This window comes from Rattus norvegicus, chromosome 13 (assembly GCF_021556685.1).
Source record: "Rattus norvegicus strain SHRSP/BbbUtx chromosome 13, alternate assembly SHRSP_T2T, whole genome shotgun sequence".
Classification (NCBI taxonomy): Eukaryota; Metazoa; Chordata; class Mammalia; order Rodentia; family Muridae; genus Rattus; species Rattus norvegicus.
Window position 1 is genome coordinate 40,624,740 of NC_141546.1, and position 24,282 is coordinate 40,649,021.

General features: G+C 44.4%; 1 protein-coding gene across 5 annotated transcripts in view; it reads right to left on the reverse strand.

Moving 5' to 3' along the window:
* Positions 1-24,282, reverse strand: part of Nckap5 (NCK-associated protein 5) — a 901,285-nt gene that overhangs the window by 695,660 nt on the left and 181,343 nt on the right. Inside the window, exon 1 of one of the 5 annotated variants that reach the window (XM_087581940.1) lies at positions 1,242-1,408. The exons of 3 other annotated variants lie outside the window; for them this stretch is intronic. The gene's annotated coding sequence lies outside the window, so the exon portion shown is untranslated. Of the gene's footprint in view, positions 1-1,241; positions 1,409-24,282 lie in introns of those variants that run through there. One more of the 5 variants, XM_087581943.1, reaches the window with a different exon arrangement.

The following is a 24,282-nucleotide window of genomic DNA, read 5'->3' on the forward strand; positions in this document are numbered from 1 at the left end:
CTGTTTTATCATCATCCCTTGGGGAGATGAGATAGGAGAGCTTGGTGTCTAAGTGCTACTGACAAGGTTAGACAGATCCGCCCATCCTCAGTCTCCTCCACAAAATTCCCAGGGGAAACAGAAACGGGGTTCATACAGAGAAAGCCGCCTTCGCTGGATAGAAACCACCTCACCTGGCACCCTTCCCCGCATTGCTGTCCCTTGTCACTTGTCATGTTCTCCCTCTCACAAATGTCAGGTAAGAATGAAGCTGGCGGGTGGGTAAGAATGCTTGCTGCAAAAGCAGACGAACCTGAGTTAGAATCCCCAGCTCCTGCATAAAAAGTCAGGCATGACTGCAAGCACACACCTGTAACCCCAGCATTGTAGGCAACTGAAACGGGGATTCCTGGGACATGCTAAATGCTAGCCCACTTCTAGGTTCAGCAGATCCTGTCTCAAGGAAGTAAGGTGGAGAAGCAGGTTGACACATACACACACACTTAGGCACATGTACATGTATGAACACATGCATGCATACATGCAACTGGTGAATTAATGAAACAGAGTTATTCCCTGGCTACTCTTCTAACTGCACAGGACTATTTAGTTCTAAACAGGACATCAACTCTTCCTTCCTAAAAGGCTCACTTGAGCCAGACCTGCTGACTGAAATCTTTCTCTAATTTCATGGGGCCCTTTCCCCAATCAACGTGACACACAGCCCTGATCTCAGTTCAGGGCTAGGCTCACCCAAACCACCTCTCTCCATTGTCTTTTCTAGATCACACAATATTGCCCCTTCCTTCCTTGTGAGCCTTCCTTCCACATTACCACTTGTAGTGTCGCCTGATGTCTTCTTCTCCCTTTCCCCTCCCCTTCCAACTTTTAAATCTGTAAAACAGCTCCCAGGTAGGAGCGAACTTGTTTATGACCTCCTAATTGGAATGCTACGCACACGTCTCTAATCATTACCATCAAAGTGCACCAGCAAATGAAGTCATGTGGATGAATTCCTGTCGTAGGAATTCAGAAAAAGCCACCAGCAACTCATGTCTCAGAGGATGCATTAAATAAAGCACCAGTCTTCTGGGTAAGAATTTGTGTTTCATCTCTTAGGTAATGACCAGCTGAGGTATACAAGAGTGGGTAGCCAGAGAGAGGTCATCTGGAATCCAAGCTGTCGCCAACCCACAGGTACAGAATCTATGTTCCATGGTTTCTAGCCAGCCTTCAGCTCCCTAGCCCGACTCCAACCTTACCTCTACAGAAGCAACAGACAGATACACACAGAGCCACCTCAGCTGGGCCACCCGGATCACGACAACCACTTTCAGCCTCAGCCCTGTGATCTGACAGGCACTGTCAGCCCTTGCTTCCCTGTGTGACCAGCTTTGGTGTGCTTCCTACTGCCTGTCAATATTTAACTACCCTGTCAAGAGCTATTACATCACCTGCATTCAATCCCACCTCTCGGACATGAATGGGTGTGCCTGCTCTATTCAATTTAGCTCAACCTAGTCAGGACCCAGTGCCCACCATCCATTCCTCCCAACACAGACTGAGTGTCTACTGCACTGGGCAGTGAGAGCTAAGAAATGATAAATCCACTCCTCGAAGTCTAGTTCAGAGACAGATGAAATTAGACAGTCTTGAGCATTTTTACCGGGGGTACAGAATATGGGAAGGTTCACCTTATAGGGTTGTGTGGGAGAGACAGAATGTCCAGAAACAGAGCTCCCAAAGACAGTGGCTGTGATGGTTAATACTTGGTAGGATCTAGAATCAACTAGGAGACAAACTTTCCTGGATGTTTAAAATCAGGTTAACTGAAGTAAGAAGATCCATCCTAAGTCAGGACGCTATGAGTACAAAGGCTAGAGAAAGTAAGATGAACCCCAGCATCAACTCTATCTTCCTCCTGACTGCAGATCCAGTATGACCAGCTGCCTCAAATCCAGCTGTCATGATTCCCCACCATGAGGGACTGTACCCTCAAACTGAGCCCCCAAATAAACCCTTTCTTCCTTAAGGTACTCTGTCAGGTACCTGATCACAGCAACCAGACGGTAATCAACACAGTAACACTGAAGGTGGCATCTCTCCTAGGCCACCTTAGGAGCTGGCAACCGAAGGATGAGCTGACTGTGTGGAGCTGTGCTCAAGGACCAGCTCAGACACAGGTTAGTTCCACAGACAGGCCGCATTGCCAGAGAGTAAACCAAAGAGACGGGCCACTCCATGGGGCTTCATGAAAAGTTGGCTCAACAGCTGTGTCTAAAGCTGAGCATCTTGGGGTTATAGCTCAGTTGGTAGAGAGACTGCCCAGCATGCATGAGGTCCTGGGCTCTCTTCCCAGCACTGTACAGATGAGGTATGATGGTTCATGCCTACAGGCCCTTAGGAGGCTGTGGCAAGAGGATTACAAGTGTAGAATATGCTTGACTATAAGTTTCAGGCCAGTCTGGGCTCCAGGAGACCTTGTCTGAGGGAAACAAAAGGCTGAACATCTGAACAAAGGTGTCTCCGGGGTGCAAACTGACTACGTTTTATGGACTTATTAGTGCTACAAATGTAAGTGACTGTTCAGAGAACTGAAGTGACATAAAATTAATGAATAGAGAAATTGCCTGGGATCCAGCAGGACAGTTCAGTAAAGGCTCTTTCAAAAGCCACAGAGAGGAGGAGAGACTGAGAATAAAAGGAACAGAAGTGGGGGAGGAAGGAAGAGAGCCGTGATTGCCTGGGACCTATTCTCAAGATAAGGAAGAGGAGAAGTCATGTGGCCCAGCCACATTCTTCACTGGCCAAAGGAATGAGTTTAGGCCAAGCCAGCTGGGCTGAAGGTAAACAGGGGCCTCTCCTGTACATTCCTAGTCACCCCAGAACTTCTCTTCCAACATAGCATTGCCAACACGTAATGAATGGACAATTGCTAACGTAGAGAGACTGGCAAGCTATAGGGCTTCACCAAACTGCCACCCTAACTGTATCAGTTACCAGTCCCCTTGGAAAGCCGCTTATTAGAGACATTTTTGTTCACCATCAAAGTTTGAATTTACCACCAAAGCACAGTTCTTAAACATGCTAGTACAGCCCTCTTTCTATACAAATTCCCCTAGCTTCATGCTCCGGAGAACAAAGATTCCCATTTATGTATGAACATTCAGAGGACCCCACCACTAGGGAGCCCCTGGAGAGGCTGTCATGGAAAGTACTGGTGTATTTGAATTGCAAAACACAGCCCCAGGATGGCTGTGCATCTAATTTGGGTCCTGTTCCAAGCTCAGGAGACTATGGAAGCATAGTCTGGTGAGTCTTCGAAGCAATTTTTTGAAGAGATTTTTGTGCATGCTTCCCAGAGCACTTCTAAGGCCAACAGCATCTGTAGCCCACTATGACACTTTGAGGATGGGGTTTGACAAGTCCTAAGTGACTGCCACCATCCCAATATAAATTGATGACCCATGGCTAATGCCCACCCCTTGGTGTGGCTATAGACATTTTTAAGTCAATCAATGATCAAAGGCAGAAAGTCCCTTCAGGATCTGCCCATCAGCTCCTAAGAATGTGATCTGAGCTCAGTGGGCTGACATCCCATAGTGACCGTGAAATTGTCAGGAAACTGACATTTCTGCACATTCAAGCATGCTGTGTCTCTTTTTGCTTGGGATAAAATCTTGATGGATAAGCACACACAGGAATGAACCCATGACTACAGCCATGCACACCTGTGCCAAGGCAAGGCACGTGGAAGTCCCGGGGCCACCTTGTCTGCAGGTCTTCACCGTCCACCCTGAGACTGTCTCTTGTTCTCACTGTGTATTGCAGGCTGGCTGGCTTTCGAACTTCTGGGGATTTCCCAGTATCTACCTTCCATCTCACGGCGAGAATGCCAGGCTTACAGATGTTTAAGGTACTAACCACGTCTGGCTTTATTCGAGTCGGAGGTTCTGAAATCTTGTCTTTACACTTGATTAAACGCCAAGCAATCTCCCCAGCCCTGTGCTCTGTTTTCAAACCTAGATTTTTTTTCTAGAACTTTTTAACGCAGTAACACATAGCACATGGGGCATTAAGGACATCACACATTATAAATGGCACAGTGTTGCTACTAATTGCTGACTGCCCAGGGATTTCTGCACCCAATTAGAAATGGCTTGCATCATTTATCTTGTCATCTAGCTAGAAGGAGGAAGTGCTCCACGACCTCCGGTCTTCTGTTTCGGTTGTGGTTTTTTTTTTTTTTTTGAGACAAGGTCTTGCCTTGTATCCAAGTGTACCACCTCACAATCCTCTGGCATCAGTTTCCTGTAGTTCCGGAACAGCAGGTATGTACCTCCCATACCTGGCTCGTTCTCTCTCTCTCTCTCTCTCTCTCTCTCTCTCTCTCTCTCTCTCTCTCTCTCTCTCTCTCTCTCTCTCCCTGTCTCTTTAGCATGCAGTCTTGGCAGATTTTAGCACCTCTGTGGCCCATGTTCAAACGCAGTGACAAGTATCTGGTGACTGCAGCTATTGCCCTATTGAGAATAACTGCAAATGTTATTAACATTCCCGGACCTTAATCTTGAGGAAGCTTCCCTTTTGAAAGATAAGATACGTGAAGTATGCCCCTTTTATCCCGCATGTGCCTATATTTATAGAGTGAAAGCAGGGACTTAGGTTCTAGTAAGAAACCATAGAGACGCTGTAGAGCAGAACAGAACTCTAAAGTCATGGTATTTATTCCCCAGCACTCAGGGACCTCCACATACTAGAGCCAGTGTTTCACAGTTTTTCTAAGCTAAAAGATTCTGATGCTTTAAGATCCAGTTGAGACTTTGAAATGAACAATATTTAAAGATAGCTTTAATAATATAGCTTTCTCAATGCTTTTTAAAAAACATCTTTTAAGGATTGCATATGTTTATTTAGTGTGTGTGTGTGTATGTGTATGTCCGTGTGTGTGTGTCTGTGTTTGTGTGTCCATGTGTGTGTGCATGTATCTGTGTGTGTGTCTATGTCTGTGTCTGTTTCCATGTATTCCTGTGTATGTGTCTGTGTGTGTGTGTGTGTGTCTATGTCTGTGTCTGTGTGTCCAAGTGTCCTTGTGTGTATGTCTGTGTGTGTGTTTCTGTCCATGTGTATTTGTGTGTGTATCCATGTATGTCTGTGTGTGTCTGTGTGTGCATGCGTGTGTCCATGTTTGTCTGTGTGTGTCCATGTGTGTGTGACCATGTGTGTTTGTCTGTGTGTGTATGTGTTTGTCTGTGTGTGTGTCTGTGTGTATGCGTGTGTCCACATGTGTCTGTGTGTCTATGTGTGTGTGTGTGTCGATGTGTGTTTGTGTGTCCGTGTGTGTGTGTGTGTGTGTATGTGTGTATGTGTTTGTCTGTGTGTGTCCATGTGTGTGTATGTATACATAAAGAGAAGGGAGGACAGCTTACAGAGTCAGTTCTCTCTTTCTACCGTGTGAGTCCCTGGGATCAAACTCAACTTATCACACTCAGTGACAAGCATCTTGACACACTGAGCCAAGATTTTATTTTTTGATAAAAATTTTAAAATAGATATGGAGATTTAATCTTATGATCATGCAGTTCAGAAACCCCAACACCAAACTGGCAAACAGTTGAAAAGTTTTTTTAACCCTGTCCCTCAAAGGCTGCTCTGTAGGGTCAGGAGTGTTAATGCTGCCCAGGGGTTCTTAGAAGTATACAAGCCAGGCCTCCAAGAACCTCTTAATTACAGTCACCAGGGTACTGTGGAGATGCCTCAGGAAGTAGAGTGCAGACTACACAAGCATCAGAACCTGAGTTTGATCCCAATAAACCTTGTCAAAAACTCAGGTGTGGTGGAACCTGCTTAGACTACCAGTCCTTGAGAAGAAGAGGCAGGCAGATCCCTGGGGCTACCTGGCCAGCTAGCCCAACCAAACGTAGAAGCTAAAAGCCAATGAGAGTTCCGGCCTCCAAACTCAAGGTGGTTTGTGGCTGCGGAATGAAACCTAAGGCTAACCTTTGGTTCCTTTAGTAACCTTTGGTGCACGCGTGTATACACACACATAAAGAGAAGAATCATCTTCATTTCTGCAAAACCTCTCAGCTCAGAGGTAGGAGAGAAACACTATTTCTGGAGTTTCCTTAAACCTGAAGGAAGGAGAATAAGCCTCTATCAAATACCTAACATTGTTAAAAGGATGAAAACACTCTTCAAAGCATTTTGACAAAGAAAATTGCAAGGCATAGTGTAATGAGCTTCTGCCAGGTCAGAAGAGCATTGGTGCAGACTCCAGGATGCCATCAAAGAGAAACTCCAGAGGAGACTGATGGTTAAGTTAATTGTCAACTTGGCAGGATAGAGTTACCTGGGAGACAGGCCTCGAGGCATGACTATGTGGGGTTAACTTGATCACAGTTATGAAGGGAGGAGATCCCTGAGTGGCACCATTCTCCAGTTGGGAGCCTGGACTGTAAAGTGAAGAGAGGGAGTCAAGAAACAGCAAGCATTTGTCCCTTTGTTCCTTACTGTGGATGGGATGGCACCAGTTTCTTCAAGCTCCTGCGGCCATGACATCCCCACCATGATGAACTTCACTCTTAAATAAATCTTGTCTCCCTTGGGTTGCCATTCATTCCCAGAGTATTTTATTATAGGAAGACAGAAAAAAATTAAGAGGCTCAGGAAGCCAAAAGGTAGGGCACCCCTGGATTAGACAAGTGGTCTACAAATGGACCCTACAGAAGACGAGCTTCCATGTTAAAAGTAGAACAGTCTCTTGTTTTCCACAAGGTTTGGGCCGTCAAATAGGCACCTGTATAGAGTTCGTGAAGTTGGTATTTGTAGAAAGTGGCTTCCAGATAAGCAAGTCGACAACAGTTTGTTGGGCTGGAGAAATGGCTAAGTAGTGAAGAACATTGCATGCTCTAGGAGCTGACAGCTATAAATTACTATAGCTCCAGGGCTCCAAAGCTTTCTTTTGGCCTCTGTGGGTACGACATCTGTGAGGAGCTGTCCGAGGAGCTGTCCTCACAGAGATGTGAGGAGCTGTCCTCACAAACTCCATTACAAGATGGCACCGGCATCCGGCAGAACGCACCTAGTAAAAAGGGCAATACGCAGGCGCCTGGTAACGTCCCTACTCAAAGGGACACGTACGTTTTGGTACGTCATCTGGCATAATTGGCAGCGACCAGTCAGAGAGTGACACGTCCTAGGCGAGGATAGTTTCCTATATAAGGGACGGTTATTCCTCACTCTCCGTCTCCGCATTGTAAGCTTATGCTCTCCCTCTCAAGACGCATTAAAGCTTTTCTGTAGTAGGATCCTGTGTGTGCCGCGTCGTTCCTGCTGGCGAGACGTAGCGCGGGACAGACATCCATGTGTACAAACCTCCATACACAAGCCTATGCATGTGCAAGTACTCCTGCACGTACACACGCGAGCATGCATACGCACCCATGCACACATACACTCACGCACACATGCATGCATACTCATCAGAGAAAAGGAACTCTGATTACAGAAAGAACATTCTAAGCACCCAGCACAATGGGCGCTGACTGAAGTTCTCTACAAAACATGCAAAGATGGCAAATGGAAAACAGGACAAGATACAGAGTAACTAAAATGTCATTCCTGAAATAACAGATAGGTTTTGTTTATGAAACATACATTGTCAGTAACCAGAACTGTAAACACAAAAAGCATTTAATACAAATCTCTCTCCCTCTCCCTTTCCTTCTCCCACTTCCCTTCCCCTCCTCCCCCCTCCCCCCCTCCTCTCCCCTCCCCACCTCTGTGTGTGTGTGTGTGTGTGTGTGTGTGTGTGTGTGTGTGTGTGTGTGTGTGTGTTGGGGAGAGGGGTATTTTGGACCCTATGCACAGAAAATGAGCAATCATCTTTTATGCCTATGAGACAGAAGAGTGATGGGAAATGACTGTGCATATGGTCACCCAAAAAACATGAAAAAAAATCCCTGAAGGGAAAAAAGGAAAGGGAAAAAAAATCCAAAAATAAAAAGATTATTTGGGCAAGTGAGGGTTGCGGGCAAAGAAAAAAAATCACGGTAAATTTCATATGGAAGAAGGAATATGCAAAAACATTCATTCCCAAGGCCCTTAAGGAAGTGCTGTGCTACAAGATATTAAAACATTATTTAAAACATCCAAACCCAAACATGTTGCTATAACAAGAACAAAATAGAAAATGTAAAATCAGGTTTGTGAGCTTGATTATAGTGATTTTTAATAAAAGTTTGGTAAAATTACCATTTTAGATGATAAAGAGAACTCTGAATTAATTAATAAATTCCATGATTCGTTAAGTATTTTAAGCTCTTTGTTTTGGAGAAGGAATAAGCCCTCCAGGGTTCCATTTCACACAGCGTATGAACCAAAATTTTTGAAAGATAGGTCCAAAAGTAAGTCTTCAGAAAAATAAATTTAGGCTCTGAAGAGATGGCTCAGCAGTTTAGAGCAGTGTCTGTTTGCTCTTCTAAGGGGTCTCTGTTTGATTCCCAGCACCCACACAATAGCTCACAGACATCAATAACTCTGGTTCTTGGGGGTCAGATTCCCTTTTCTGTCCTCCACGATCACTGGCTTACATGCAGGAGAAACACCAAGACTCATAATACAATTAAGTAAATCTTCCCTTTCTCCTAGTCTACGATTTCCAGCCTGACGAAGGTATATTTATCTTTTCTTTAATGAACAGAGCCATTAAACACACTGATCATGGAAGATAAACACCCAAATCATTGAATTTGGGATGACAACATTTCTTGATTTTTTTGCTTAGACATCCACAGACAAAGTCCAGCACAAATTTTCTTCTTCTCTATTTTAAATTTTCCTTTATTTTTACTTATGTGTACATAGGTGTCTATGTGTGGGTATGTGCATATAGGTGTGATACTCACGGCGGGCCAGCAGAGGGCATAGGATTCCCTGAAGTTAGAGTTAAATGTGACTGAGCTCCCTCTTGTGAGTCGTCCTAGTTCAGGTCCTCTGTAAGAGCAGCAAGCAGTCCTTACAACTGAAGCATCTCCCCAGCGCCCCGAACAAATTTCTTTAAATACCAAATGAGTTCGTCATCACAGGAAAGCTCATTAAACTTTGAAGAGGAGACAACTGAGTTTACAAAAGAACAGCCCAACTAATAAACCACATTATTCGTCTCCTACAATAAACCCACCATCATTATAGTTTCATGAAATACAATAAAAATACTCATCAATTATTCATGATGTTTCTACCACACAAGATTAAAACAAACCAAAACAACACAAAACAGCGTGAAAAGCAGAAATGGCATTATCCGAACCAGTTAGGTCAGAGAAAATAAACCTCAAATGTTGGGTATAGGAATCCTGCAAGGCCCAAACGCTGGGGTCTGTTCAGTTTCCCGAATAAAGCATCAGAGAGCTTGAGAGTCCTGCTTTCTTACAGGCTGCTGGGATGTTCCTTGCCTATGGTCTCTAAACCTCAGACAGAGTCAGCACCACAGTTAGCCACTTCCTACACTGACTCAGCTCCTAACACTGTCAAGAAGGTCGGTCAAGACAGGCAGTTCTAAAAGACGGTTTTAACCACTGTTGACTTCTTTTGCCATCTTAGATTAGCATGGTCTGGGAAGTGTGACACGAAGAATTTCATGTTATTTTGGTGTTTGTTATTGCTTTGAGGGTGGTATGGTTTATTTTTGTAACATACATATTTGCGCCGAGGAGGGGCATATATCTGGAGATCAGAGAAAAACCATGTGGAACCTGGGGATCGAACTCAGGATGCTAGGTTTTGTGGCAGGCGTCTTTACCTGCTAAACTACCTTGCTGTAAATTAGCTCACAAGTGCCTGGTTTCCAAATGGGATTTTCATACGCATGGACTTGGCTACTTCTCCCCCCATTCATTCTTCACATAGCTTTTGTACCCTTTGGCCCCAGTATCCTGCTTCCACGCTCCTTCAAAGCGGTTCTTTTCCCTACCTGCCTCCCAGTCTCAAGATCCTCTACTTCCTGGTCTTCATTCATATTTACTTCTGCTTTGTAGACATGTTAGCAAAGGCCGAGATTATCATATGAGAGAGCCCATGCACTGTTCATCCTTTACACTGGGTCACTTTGCTTAGTCGAACCTTTTCCATTTTTATCTGTTTTCCTGTAGATTCTAATTGCATTCTCTTTACAGATAAATAGAATTACATCAAATATATGCCCCACACTCCCACTAGCACTTCATCTGCGGATGGGTAGCTAGGTTGTGTAAAGTATCTTTCACTCTGCTGTTGTAATTGTTGTCTCCGAGGCTTACTGCCTCAGTCTGCTAACCTAGGCCTAGACCTGGAGGCTTCCAGCCTCTGTCCAACCCAATCTAGGCCTAGAATGTTTTCAGCCTCTGAGACTTAGTGCTGAGTAAGCTCACCCTTGCTAACTCTTTCTCATTTCCAGTTGGCTGGGCAACTCATCTGTTCTGGTTCAAACTTCCTTTCCAAGCTAACTGATTTAATCTGTCTTCCCTAGACCTCTCCTGAATTCCTCTCGTTGAGGTCAAACTATCTCTGTCAGTCTGTTCTAATCATCTGCCTCTTTCTGCCTTCACCTGTGTCTAGCCTGTTCTCTTTCTGCAGCTTGTCTCTGTATCACTGTCCCAGTAAAACCAGCTCCTTCCTTTTCTTCTTTCTGCTTGCTCTGTCTTAAGTAGGGTCTTTTTCCTCTCCCTTCTCATGAAGGTTGGCATATCCTGTTCTGTCAAATCTTCCTCTGATTCATCACTTTGTCTGCCCCTCAGTTAGATATCACTTTCAGACATGGATGTGTCTGTCAATCAACTTTCTTGTCACTGTTAGGGATTAAAGGTGTGTACTGAGGGCAGTCTGTGCTCCAGCCAGAGGGACTAAAGGTGTGTGCTAAGGCTGAGCCTCACCACAACTAGAAACAGCTTTTTTCAGTAAATAACACAATCTCAGGGTTGGCTCCATTTTTCTTGCTATTGTGAAAAGAGCAGCAATGAACATAGATGATCCAATGTCTTCGAAGTAGACCACAGAGTCTTTGGGGTATATGCACAAGAATGGTCCAGATGAATCACATATTATTTCCATGGTCAGCTTTGTGGGAACCCTCCATACTAATTTCCAAAGTCGTACTCAGCACCGGTGCTACTGGTATGGACGCCACCACCCTTGGATTTTTAGGTGGGTGCTAAGGATTCAAATTCAGGTCTTCATGCTTGTGCAGCAAGTGCTTTCCCCACTGAGCCCTCTCTCTAGCCCTGTGAGACAAGGTTTAAACAACCAAGCTCACTCCGTGTCAAGATCCAGATGCAAAGACAGTACACTGATTTCACTGACGTCTAAGTCCGGAAAGACTCTCTCCTGCAAGGGCTCAGTCGTACATGGCAGTGATGTTGTCACTAATGAAGTCCCAGAACTGGAATATACACCACAATTAGTACATATTTACGTTGAGTGTAATGTATGACAGGAATCTCTCCTTTATGCATCTGATAACATCTTGAACCTAGTGAGGGCATGCCCTTAGCTACAGCTGTACTGTTGGCCATCTTACTTTTCTTTTAAACACCGTTGTGGGGCTGGGGGATGGCTCAGTGGGTAAAGCACTTGTGGCACACATGAGGACATAAGTTCAGTTCTCAGAACCAGCATAGAAGGCTAGACACACTTCAGGAGATAAGAGACTCCCAAGGACTTGCCTGGCCATCTGATGAACTCTAGATCCATTGGGAGACTCCAGGCCCTACCTCAAGACAACAAGGTGTCAAGAGCAAAAAGGAGGCACTCAGTGTCAACCCCTAGTCTCTGCCTGGTCATGCATGGTCTTAATCCACATACACATTACACACCTACATACAAACACACCACAAACATTCAACTCTTAGGAGAAGCAACATTATGTATTTTCCTACACTAGAATTCCTATATGAGAATTGACAGCTCAAAGAATCAGAACATTGCTGTGGTTCTTAATAAATATACTGCACAATTAATACTGAAATACACAAACAAGTTCATGTAAAAGTTCATTGAATTGTTGAAAGTTTTAATGCATTTAATTTCATAAATTAGATCTTAACTGGGCTCAGATACTGATTGTGTTTTCTCTTTGCTGTTTCAGCCCAGGAATTATATGAAAGGCTTGCCTTTTGCTGAATAGGGACCTTTCTCATATTCTTATCCTTGTACGTACACACACATGTTCATGTGTGTGCACGCTTACATGTGTGTAAGTGAAGATGCGTGTGCATTCATATATAGATAGGACAGATATCAACCACAATCATTTCTTGAGCATGACCCATGTTTTTGGGACAGGTCTCTCACTGGCCTAGAACTTACCAAACAGTCTGGAGTGACCAGTGAGCCCAAGGACCCAGCTCTCTCTCCCTCCCCAGTGGTTACAAGCAATTGCCAGCATGCCTCGTGTTTTCAATGTGGGTTCTGGGGATCAAGCTCAGGTACTCATGTTTAGTCAAAAAGTAAGTTATGTATCCCCCAGCTTCACGTCTGAGATTCCTAAAGAAACCTGGGATGATACTTTCCTTAACAATCTTATTCCTTTCAATTTTGAATACCCCTCAAGCCTGAAACCTTGAAAACTGGAACTCGAGTCACACTTCAGTTGGCCACTGATCTCCCTACTAAATGGACTTACAATAGAGCAGGAGCCTCTCAGCTATATTACTTACAAGTGTGTTGATAAATATCTTTGGAGCTTTTCATGCTGGAAGAATTAGTGAGTTATTTTGCAGAGGCAAACGGAATTTATGGGCCAATAAATAACAGGCTAAATAAGTCATAGTCGGAGATCAGCCTACACAGAGAAACCTGACACCTGCGAGACTTCTTGGTGGTAATGAAACCGAAGGCTGTCACCAAATGCTGTTATCTGTCTGGGTGGGAAAGTGTTCAGTAGAACAGTGATATCCCAGAAAGTAGAAAAATTGCATTAAAGCCAAGGAAACCTTTGAGTAGATGGCAGATTGTAGACAATAACTGAGCGATAAAATAAACGTCCCCAGGAACCCAAGTCTTCATAACATCGCCCAGCAAGGGTTCTGGGGCTTCGCATCTGGTGTCCTTATATTCCTAGTGCTCTGGGTGTTTGGTTTGATCAGTGGGCACATTCAGATGTGGGGAAAATCTGGGAACTCGAGAACAGGATTTCCAAACGGAATCTGGCTGTGTGTCCGGTGAAGGGTTTTACAAATATTTAGAAATGACTTCCAAAGTAAGCATTCCTTCATGGTTCCCCCACACCCACGGCTTACACACCGCAGTTAAATTCCGAGAATACCTACAGGGATACTTCAGATTAAGAGGGCAGCATTTCTAAATGGTAAGCGCAGATGCATGAGGTGAGCTGTGTATTCCTTTCTATTTGGCTGGGCCACGGGTGATAAGAAATGAAAAGTCACTTATCTTAAGAATGTTTGCTTTCAAGCATCATTGATACAGAGAATGTGAATGCTAACAGAGATGAACCTGTGACCACCCTCTGTAAATAACTGCAATGGGACTTTCTTTTTGTTTCCACTGAAGAGCAGGGCAGACCAGGGGACAAGAAGTGAGATGCATTGCTCAAGGATATGGACAGAGCTCGATGCCCTGGGTCAGAGGGCTTAGTAGCCATACCATAGGACTCAACTCTATTCTTCAGTTCCCTCCACGATCACGCAGTGTTGGGAAATGCCACCAAGTTATAGCAAAACACTGTGAAAGAGTTCTGACAACCAAACATCATCTGATATGAGCAGCCCAGGACCCAGTATCTATAACTTTGGGCCTCTGCACCTGATAATACTCTAACACAGGAGAAAAACAGAGAACAGTTCTTGATTGAATGGTTAACTGAAGGATTTTCTACTGAAATCTTCCTGCCTTGTTTCGTTCATTTTCTTCTTTTCACGTGTATGTATGTGCTCTGCACATATATATATATATATGTATATATATATACATGTATAGCAACACATGTGTATGAGTGCACATACGTGTGTGTGTGCATGTGTAAAACTGAGGTCATTATTAGAATCTTCCTTGATCAAGCTTCCCCTTTATTCACTGAGGCGAGATCTTTCAATAAAATCTGGAGTCCATGGATACAGCCAATCTCACTAGTCAGCGAGCTCTGGGGAATCTTGTATCTCTGTGAAGGCAAAATGCCATGCCCACCCAGCACTCAGGCTTTAGAGACCTAAACTGTAGTCTCTTGCTTGTTTTGAATTGCTAACCCCCCTCCCATCCCCCCCCTTAGCTTTATGAGACAGCATCTCAAGTGATTGAAAGTGGTCTCCAACTCACTATGTAGCTGAGGGATGGCCTTGAACTTCTGATCCTCCCACCTCTACCTCCTGAGCGCTGAGATCACAAGCATGCACCACCACGCCAGGTTATGTGGTACTAGGGACAGCACACGGGGCTCCCTACATGCCAGGCAAGCACTCTGCCAACTGAACTAACTTCATCCCACACCTCCATAGCGGGGCTTTGTTAAAGGAGATATTTCCCTGTATCTTCAAAGCACGACTTAACTCAACACAGGGTTGACAGACAACTTTCAAAAGTGATTCCAAGGTAAGGGGTCTACATACGTGGATGGATCAGCACCACGCACAACTTCAGAGCCATGGACAATGCTACCCGTAAAGCCCACAGGACTAGAGAAGACAAAAAGAAGACTGAACGCAAATACAAGCTGTCTTGGGTTAATACACGCATTATTTTCTTGATGCAGCCCCGTGCTACTCTTGGCTGAGAAGACAGTAAGTATCACAACATGTGGGCTGAGTCAAAAGTAAGTCGAGATTCTAATCACAGCTCTAATTACTCTTTCACTCAGGTAGGGTGTGAGCAACAGGCTAGAACAGTAAAGAGGATAGATTTCAGATGACACATGCTCATTTGTACAATACTACGAGCTGTGAGCTTATTTAATCTCCAGGATGTCTGAGATCACGAGGTACCTGCAACAACTCTTATCCTGTAATCATTTAGTTTCTCCCTCTAATCCATCTACTCAGCAGTTGGATCATTCACTCCAAAGACTCAGTTCTGCGTCTGGGATAAAGAGACACGGTGCATTTAAAAGGCACACAAGATAATGGATGGGGAGACACACAGCTGACATCACAGACGTGGAGACAGGCAGGGTCTATTGAGCAGGAAGGGATCGCTGCAGCCTGCACACATCACCCTTTTTCCTTCTTACATTGCAAGAGGACATACAAGAGTGAGGTTAAGAGAATGAGTTGGATGAGAGACAGGGATGGAAGGGTTAAACAATCACGTTCCAAGGCACTTGCCTATAACCACTTATCTGCTATGCTAATGTGATGGCTCCCTCAGAAAGGCACTTGCAGCAAGCATAAGAACCTAAGTTTGATCCATTTAAAAATGCTGGTTTAAAGGCATGTCCTCCTGATTGCAGTGCTAGGGAGGTAGAGATGGCAGCCATGTCAAATCAGTGAGCTCCAAGCCAGTGAGACCCTGTCTCAGAAACTAGGTGGGAGTTAGAGAGATCGTTCAACAGTTAAACGCTGCACCTAAATAGAGCTGCTGCTCCTGGAACTACAGCTCTGCAGGATTCCACGTTCTCCTTGCACCAGAGGGTTCCTGCCCTCATGTACATAAATCTCTACATAGGAGTGCATGCGTGTGCACGCAAGCGCGCGCACACACATACACACACACACACACAATTTTAAATTAAAAATAAATATTAATTTTTTTCTAATGAAACAAGATATGTAGCACCAGAAGAATACCTGGGGTTGACCTCTGGCCTCCATCATACACAGTGCACGCACACCCCACATACACACACAAGTGAATTATTCATAGTAGTAGCTCTTTGATTCTCAAGCCCATCCTAGGGTGGATGAGACACTGGTGTTTACTGATCTGTGAGGTTACTGAGAATAATATTAACGTAGCTTTAGCTGTAAGATCAAAGGAAATGTAACAATAAATGTAAAATCAATACCAACACTTCTTAAAAAATATTGTGTAGCCTTATTTGCTCAAAAAGTAAAAAAAGGAAGGAAGGAAGGAAGGAAGGAAGGAAGGAAGGAAGGAAGGAAGGCAGGCAGGCTGGCTATAGGTAAAACACTACATCTTCAGAAGCACAGAGTAACTGTGAGACAAGCCTGCAGAAAATTAAATAAATAAATCTTTAATTTACACCAATCAGTTATTTTTTAACAATGGACTTTGTGTGGGGTTGGAAAGATGGTCTGGTGATTAAGACCAAATAGTCCTTTTGCAGAGAGTCCAAATTAAGTCCCTGGTGGGTAGCTAGAATCATAGTCACTTATAACCAGTGACAGGGGACCACATCCTTTTCTGGCCCCTTTGGGCACTTTCTTAATGTCCACATAACATATATTCATTCATTCATTCTCTCTCTCTCTCTCTCTCTCTCTCTCTCTCTCTCTCTCTCTCTCTCTTACACATGCACAAGTAAGTTTGAAAAAGCAAATCTCTTTAAAGAGAGATTTTAGAAAGTGACTAACAATCTCTCTTTGACGGTTACATGTCAACAAAATATGCTTTTGTGTGCTCTCTGGTGCTTGGGGGGCATGAGAGAAGTTCCAGACAGAGTCAGTGAATGAGGATCAAACAGAAATGATTCCTGGGAGCAGCGCCCCCCCCCCCACAGTAAAAGTTCTGCTTCTGTGGCCTCAGGCATGGGCTCTGGCTTTAGGCCTAGAGGTACAGAGAGATCATTCACTTGGGAGACAGTGGTTTTGAGAAGTTATTTAAACTCTCTGAAAAGGAGTATGTAAAGAATGTCCACCTGGGCGGGGCATGCAGCCTTAGCATGCATGAACCAGGCATGGTGGTGCAGGAAACCCATCCTGTCTATACAAGGCCAGCCTGGGCTACCTTATCTTTAAAAACCAACACCTACCACATGCATTTACTTTGAGAATTAAATAAACTTAAGTGTAGAGTTAAACACAATGGCTGTTTTAGACCATGGTTGGACTATTTCCTGACCCCTGTTGCTTTGACTTTTTTTTTTTTAAATTGGGCTTGCAGGTGATATTTCGCTTGAGAAGATTTGCCTAGAGTTTAAATGCTTTAAGGAGCCAGAGAAATGGCTCCATGTTTAAGCATGCACAGTTCTTAGAGGGGTCAGGAGCTCATTCCCCATCACTACATGGGGCAGCTCACAACCACCTGTTATTCCAGTTCCAAGGGATCAGACACCCTACCCTCCTCTGGCCTGTGCAGGCACCCACACACATGTAGTGCACAGACAGACAAGCTGGCGAGCACACATACACATAAATAAAACCAGACGATTAGAAAGGAAAAGAACCCACCACTTTCAAACAAATCACTGTTGGAGAATGCTGTGGCCATAAAGGTTCTGCTCAGCTCTCCTCTGGGATCCATGTAACCTGAGTGGCTAATGGAGTCAGTGTGGTTTCTTCACTCAGCACTTCAGACATAGACATCCACACCTGCTTGCACGCTCACACATAGTAGTAGAAAAGAAAATACCAACCTGGACTCAAATTCCACTGTGAGCCACAGGTGGTATCGAGTGCCAGCCTCTGACAACGGGGCATGAAAGAAATCAATGTTCTTTCCAGGAGAAGAAATATTACCACAGTGTGTCTATTCCAAATATTTACTCTTTTGGCTGAAATACCAGCGGGCACCAGGGCTTCTGTTTGAACACTGCTTTGAGTAGAACTCATTGGAATGACATAGAAACTTTGCATAAGAACATTGTGATTCTACTTGGAACATATCATACCATCCACTGCAAAGAAAGGTTCACAGAGACAGAGTAATCATAGCTGTTTCCACATAGCTATTTGACCAGTCCCCAAAACAGATGTATACAGGACTCCACATAAAGCTTAAGAGAGGTACTACAGTAAGACAGGGATAGCAATGAAGGGGAAGGAACAGGGTCACAGGCTTGGTATTACAGCTACATCTAAGATCATTTCCTAAGTTGGAGAAAATGAAGCAATTAAAATACTTCTAAATTTTGTATTTTACTTTTAAAGATTTATTTGCCTCTCTCTCTGTATCTCTCTGTCTCTCTGTCTCTCTCTGTCTCTCTGTGTGTGTGCGTGTGTGTGTGTGTGTGTGTGTGTGTGAGAGAGAGAGAGAGAGAGAGAGAGAGAGAGAGAGAGCTAGTGAGTGTGTGTGTGTGAGTTGATGAGTCTGTGTGTATCTGTATGGGTATGTGAATTGATGAGTGTGTGTGTGTGTGTGTGTGTGTGTGTGTGTGTGTGTGTTTGTGTAGATGCCCTTGGAGGCCAGAAGATAGTATTGCATCCCCTGCAGCTAGAGTTCCAGGTGAATTTGAGCTACCCACTGCAGATTCGAAACTGAACTGGGGTCCTCTTCAAAAGCAGCAAACATTTTTATTAACCCAACCATCCCTCCAGCCTCCATTTAAATCCCTTAAACATACAATAAAAATGAGAAATCTTTCTACTGGTAGGCATAATGATAGCTGTAATTATTTATAATTATAATTTTCTAAATGGTATTTAATATAATGCTACCAAAGATGATTAGGTTATGTTTTAGTCTATATTTGTGTGTGTGTGTGTGTGCACACGCGTATGTATGTTTGTATATATATATACATATATATACACATGTATATACATATATATGTATGTGTGTGTGCGTGTGCGTGCGTGTGTATGTATGTTTGTGTATATATGTACATATATATACATGTATATACACATATGTGTATGTGTGTGTGCGTGTGCGCGCGTGCGTATGTATGTTTGTGTATATATATGTACATATATATACATGTATATACATACATATATATGTATGTGTGTGTGTGAGAGAGAGGGGGGTTGGGGTGAGATGGGGAAAGAAGGATGAATTTTATGTGTGTGTGTGTATGTGTGTGTGTGTGACATGTAAAAAGAGGGAGGGACTCTGTGTGTGTATATGTGTGTGCATATAACAGAGAGAGGGAAGGAATGAGTGTGTGGTGTGTGCATGCATGTGAGATATGGAGTGTGTGTATGTGTATGTGTGAGAGAGAGCAAAGGTGTGTGTGTAATAGGGAGTGTGTGTGTGATAGAAAGGGAGTGTGTGTGTGTGTGCATGTGTGTGTGTGTGTGTGTGTGTGTGTATAGATAGGGAGTATTGTGTATATCTGTATATAACAGAAGGAGTGTGTGTATGAGGGAAGGGAGTATCTGTGTAAGTGTACATATATGGGGTCATACATGTGCATGTGGAGGTCAGCAATCAATGTTTAGTGTCTTCTTTGATAGCTCTCTTACATCAGTTTTTAAGACAGAGTCTCTCAATGATCCTGGCACTCGGACTTCAAACTGGCTGGCCCAGGGGCTCCTGGATCCTCCTCTGTCTGCCTCCTAAGCTCTTGATATATAGGTATATGCCACCACAGACAGCATTATACATGGGTACTAGAGACTGAACTGCACCCAGAAATTTACCAGGCAGCCATCTCCTCTTTAGTTCTCCTACTTTTTTCTTGTGATTTTTAAACCAATACAAGATATTCACACTTATTTAGACACCTGCCTCCAATAACTCTGGTTCCCTCTGAGGAGTTACTAAACGGATACAAGCATATGGAAATGAGGCTGAGGTGCCTGGGCTTCCTGAACAGGAGGCACGATAACTCGTCCTGAAACCGTTTGATCTCGCTGCCTTGTCTGCTGAGCGCTCCGAGTCATGTGTGGATACAGAATGCCTTTTATTCATGAACTTCTAGAAAGGAGATTGCATCAACAGAAACTCAGCCATAGCTGCTGAAAGGCTGCATTAATTGTGATCTTAGGATATTACATGAAACATTTGACCAGCATCCAAATTTTCCTGTAACCCCCTACGTGTGTGCGCATGCGCGCGCGCACACACACACACACACACACACACACACACACACACACACACAAAGAGGCTCATCTTTCATTATTTTAACTGCAAAGGGAGGGTTTGCTCTTTTTCCAATGCAAAGGGTGAACCTAACTGAACTTCTTCCTTTGGCTTCTTACCAATGATGGGCCCTGATGGACCAGGGTCATAGTGATTGTACTGGGATGCTCTTCAGAAGCTTCGAGGTGAACAAAGCTGGAGAAAGATGTCAGGGACAGGCACACCAACACAACACTTAAAAGAACAGGCAACAGAGAGCAAAGACTGCTTTAGCGGCCCTTGTATCAACCCACAGCACTCCATGTCATTAGCCATGACCACTCAGGAGCCAAGCAGAGAGAGCAATGACAGAATGCCCATCACCCATGAGCAAATGAAGAGCAATGACAATAATGTCCTTCTGACCTGTCCCTTCAGGAGGGTGCACCAGACAGAATGATTCTGGCTATTGTTGAGCTTCTACACACCTGGCATGGCCCCATCTAGCTTGCCCACCCATCCTCCGGAGTGAGGCTCCAGCTCAGGCAGGCCTTTCTTCATAAACACTTGTGCATCTCGAGCAGTCACATTCTGTGGACTGATGTTTTGTATCTCAGATCTCAGGAGAAGTTGGCACAATTAGCCAAAATACCTTAAAACTCAGACTGACTGACCACAAGAACATCTTCTGTATAATGACTCTATCCACAAAGCTCTCCCTCTGAGGGGGGAATTTCTGCATGTAATTTTTCTCATTGTATTAATCACTGAAAATTCACAATGATAGATTTCTGCATTATTTGCTAATTCCCTTGTCTTCAGATGCAAAATCCTTCCATACTCGTGGTGGGGTGTGCAGGGCACTACACGGCCCTTCACTTTTGCACTTTAGTGACACCTCTCAGATACAGCAAACATACACAAATATATCCTCAACACATATATGTTTATAATGGATACACATCCACAAATGCACAAGTATACATATATGTGCACACATTTGCACAAATGCACACACAAGTGCACTCATGCATCTACACATATCCAAAAACACTCATAAATATATACAAGCATACAAATTCACATGCATAAATATATACACATATACATACATTTATAGTATATATAATATATACAATTATACACATGCTACATGTATGGATGCATATGTACACATTTGCAATCCACACATGTACATATCTAAAGCTCATTTAGCATACAACCCCATATACTTGATCATACATGTACACACATGCACACATATTTAGACATACATGCACATGTTCAACCATATGTGCACATAGATAAGTATACGCACATACATAAGCACATTCACACATATGTTCACATATTCACACATACTCATTGTGTCCAGATATAACTTCTTTCCTCTCGCAAAGCTGGTATGTTTGCTACGGAGTGAGTGAAATCCAGACTAGTCTGTCTTCTGCCAGAGCAGCAAGGAGATGCATCTAGGAAGAGAAACCTGGAGCGGTAACCTGGTCCTCACTGGAAAGAGTGTGAAACTATTGGTTTTGCCTAGAGAAGGTCTAAATGCAGAGCCCTGGGTAACTTGTCTAAAGCAGATGGCTACAGAGGGCAAGGTGTACAGACTCTGCAGTGACAGACACCATTGGGTGACTTGGAATGAACTGCATCAAGGTTTACAAATAGAGCTCTTGGGGTAGAGGATACTGACAGGTTCACACAGTGCCCACCGACCATGCACAAAGGCCTGGATTCCGCCTTCAGCATTGGATAAAACCAGGGAATGATGACATGAGCTTCTTACTCTGGGATATGGAGGCTGGAGGACTAGGAGTTAACCGTCAATCCTAGCACTGGGGTTTGAATGGTGGCATAGTGGAGGCAAGGGGACCAAGAGTTTAATGTCATCCTGGCTACATGGTTTGAGGCCAGTCTTGGCTATGTCAGATCCTATCTCAAAAAAAAAAGGCAGTTTCATTGAGAAGATTCTACAGCTGGGGTTGAGAAAGGTGACTTGCAGAGGGTAGCCTGCAGCTGTCCCGGGAACATCAAGTAGATGTCACATACAACCTTCCTCTCCAGTTAAAATATCAGACACGAAGCATGCTGTCACACACTGAAAAGCCAGGCTTTGGGTCATACTTGAGCTCTGTGTAGTGACAGAAAGAGAGCCCAAATCAAGGCAGAAAGGAAGCAGGGGCCACAAGGGAGAGATGAGCAGCCTTGTGCTAATCTGGCTAAACTGATCAAGATTCTATAGTCCTACAAGGCAACGATGGTGAACCAAGATGTCCTCTGTGTCCATTGACACTGCCTCAGCCAGAGAATCAACACTGAGCTTCAGCCTTGCCTAACCAACAAGCTACCACCAGATCTCCTCTAACCCTTAATACCCGTTGTCCCATGTGCTCCTGAACTGAGGAAAGTGAGTCTATGCATTCCTGTGCATGTATGAGCTACATGCATCTATATGTGTATGCATGTCGAGGACAGAGAACACCTCTGATGTCTTCACCAGTTACCCAATGACCTTGATTTTGACACAGGATTTCTCCCTGACCTGGACCTGCAGATCCAGCTACACAGGCCAACCAGTGAGCCCTGGGGACTCTCCTGTGCCTCCCTTCCCAGAGCTGAGATTACAAGTGAATGCCACCCCGCTTTTATGTGTGTTTTGGGAGTTGAACTCGGGTCCTTGTTCTTGCAAGGCACCTTCAGCCACTCTCTGTGACCAGGGAGCAAGGAAGACAGCATGGGGTTCACGAACATTTCCGGAAGCACTGTAGGAAGACTTGCATTCCTCTGAGAGGAAGGCAAACTTGGCTAAAAGGCTAACTCCATGGAGTTAGGTACATCACCGAACAGCCCCTGGGCAGCCCATGTCCTGCCATGTCAGCTAGCTGCTCACAGCTGCCTAGGAAGGGAGCCTGCTAGAATGTTATCATCACAGAAAGTGACTCTGGTCAGTTGCATGAGCTTTCGGGGGTTTTCATTCCCAAAGCAGACAAGATTGTTTGAAGCTGACACTTTCGCTGAGGCACAGCTTCTCTTTTCCTATGTATTTTACCTGATGGCACAGGGCATAACGAGAGCCTTAGGCTAATGACTATTAACTCTCTCAAGCCAATCTATCGTGTGCATGAGTGACTATGCATGTCTGTGGGAATGAGTAGGTATCTATGGATTAACACATGGCTCTGCGGGTCACAGTGGGACCTCGGGTATCATTCCTCAGGCACTAGCCACCTTGATTTTTTGAGACAAAGTCTCTCTCTTACTGACCCTGAACACACTAAGTAAGCTAGATTAGTTTGCCAGTGCCAGAGACCCTCCTATCTCTACCTCTTTACTGTGATTACAAGCATGCACCACCATACCTGGCCCTTCTCTTCCTTTCCTTTCCTTCTTCCCTCCCCCCCTTATCTCCTCTTCTCCATACCTATCTCCTCTGTCCCTCTCCCCCTCTCTCCCTCCCTCCCTCTCTCTGAGTGTGTTGGTATTTGCAGATGAGCATGGGTACCCACAGAAGGCACAGGAGGACAATGGCATCCCTGCAGACGGAGCCACAAGTAATTATGAGACACCCGATGTGGCTGCTGGAATCCAAATTCGTATCAGGAGTAAGAACAGCGCCTACTCCTTGCCAAGCCATCTCTCTAGCCCAACATCTGACATTTCTATTTGGCTTCTGCTTAGCAAGCTCAGGTCCTCCTGCTTGCAAGGCAAGTGCTGTACTGAGGCATCACGCTCGCCTACAGATGACTACGCCTAATATGATGAATATTATTAATCAGTGCAAAATAAAAGCACGGCTACTGTGACATTCTAATTCCCATTAAGGGTAGACTTTTGTAAGTGGCTTTTCAAAAGACTTTTTTCCAAAATAATTCTGATTCTCATAATCGATCCATCCAAGCTTTTAAAGAGCTCTGTACAACAAAGATAACATAGATTATATTGTTACTCTTTAAGGTGTACGCATCTCCTGGTATTCCTTTAAAACAGTATTTGGTCTGGCCGAGGAAGTGGACCTAGGTCCCCTCTCTTATTTTCCCACTAGAGGCTGATGAACTCTTCCCACTTCAGCCATGCAGGTGTTAAAGGGATCAGAGAGAGGATGCGAGGCTCATCTAAAGCAGGGAGATTCCCAGAGGTGTCCAGGCATCCTGTGCAGGGATCAGCCTGGCCACTGTGACTGCTTCCCTTCTCCGCACTGTGCTGTTCGCCTTTCTATCTTACTGACTCAAGAAGAACAAGGGTTAGGCCTCACCCCAAAATTGATTGGCGGTACCTCTGAACTCAGGCTCAACACCGGGGTCAAATGCACCCTGACCCCTGTTCCAACCCACCTGTCTTCTTTTCTTTGCTGTCTCTGGGCCAGCTCCTTCTACCTTCACTCACTGTGGTCCCATGGAAGGGTTTCAACTG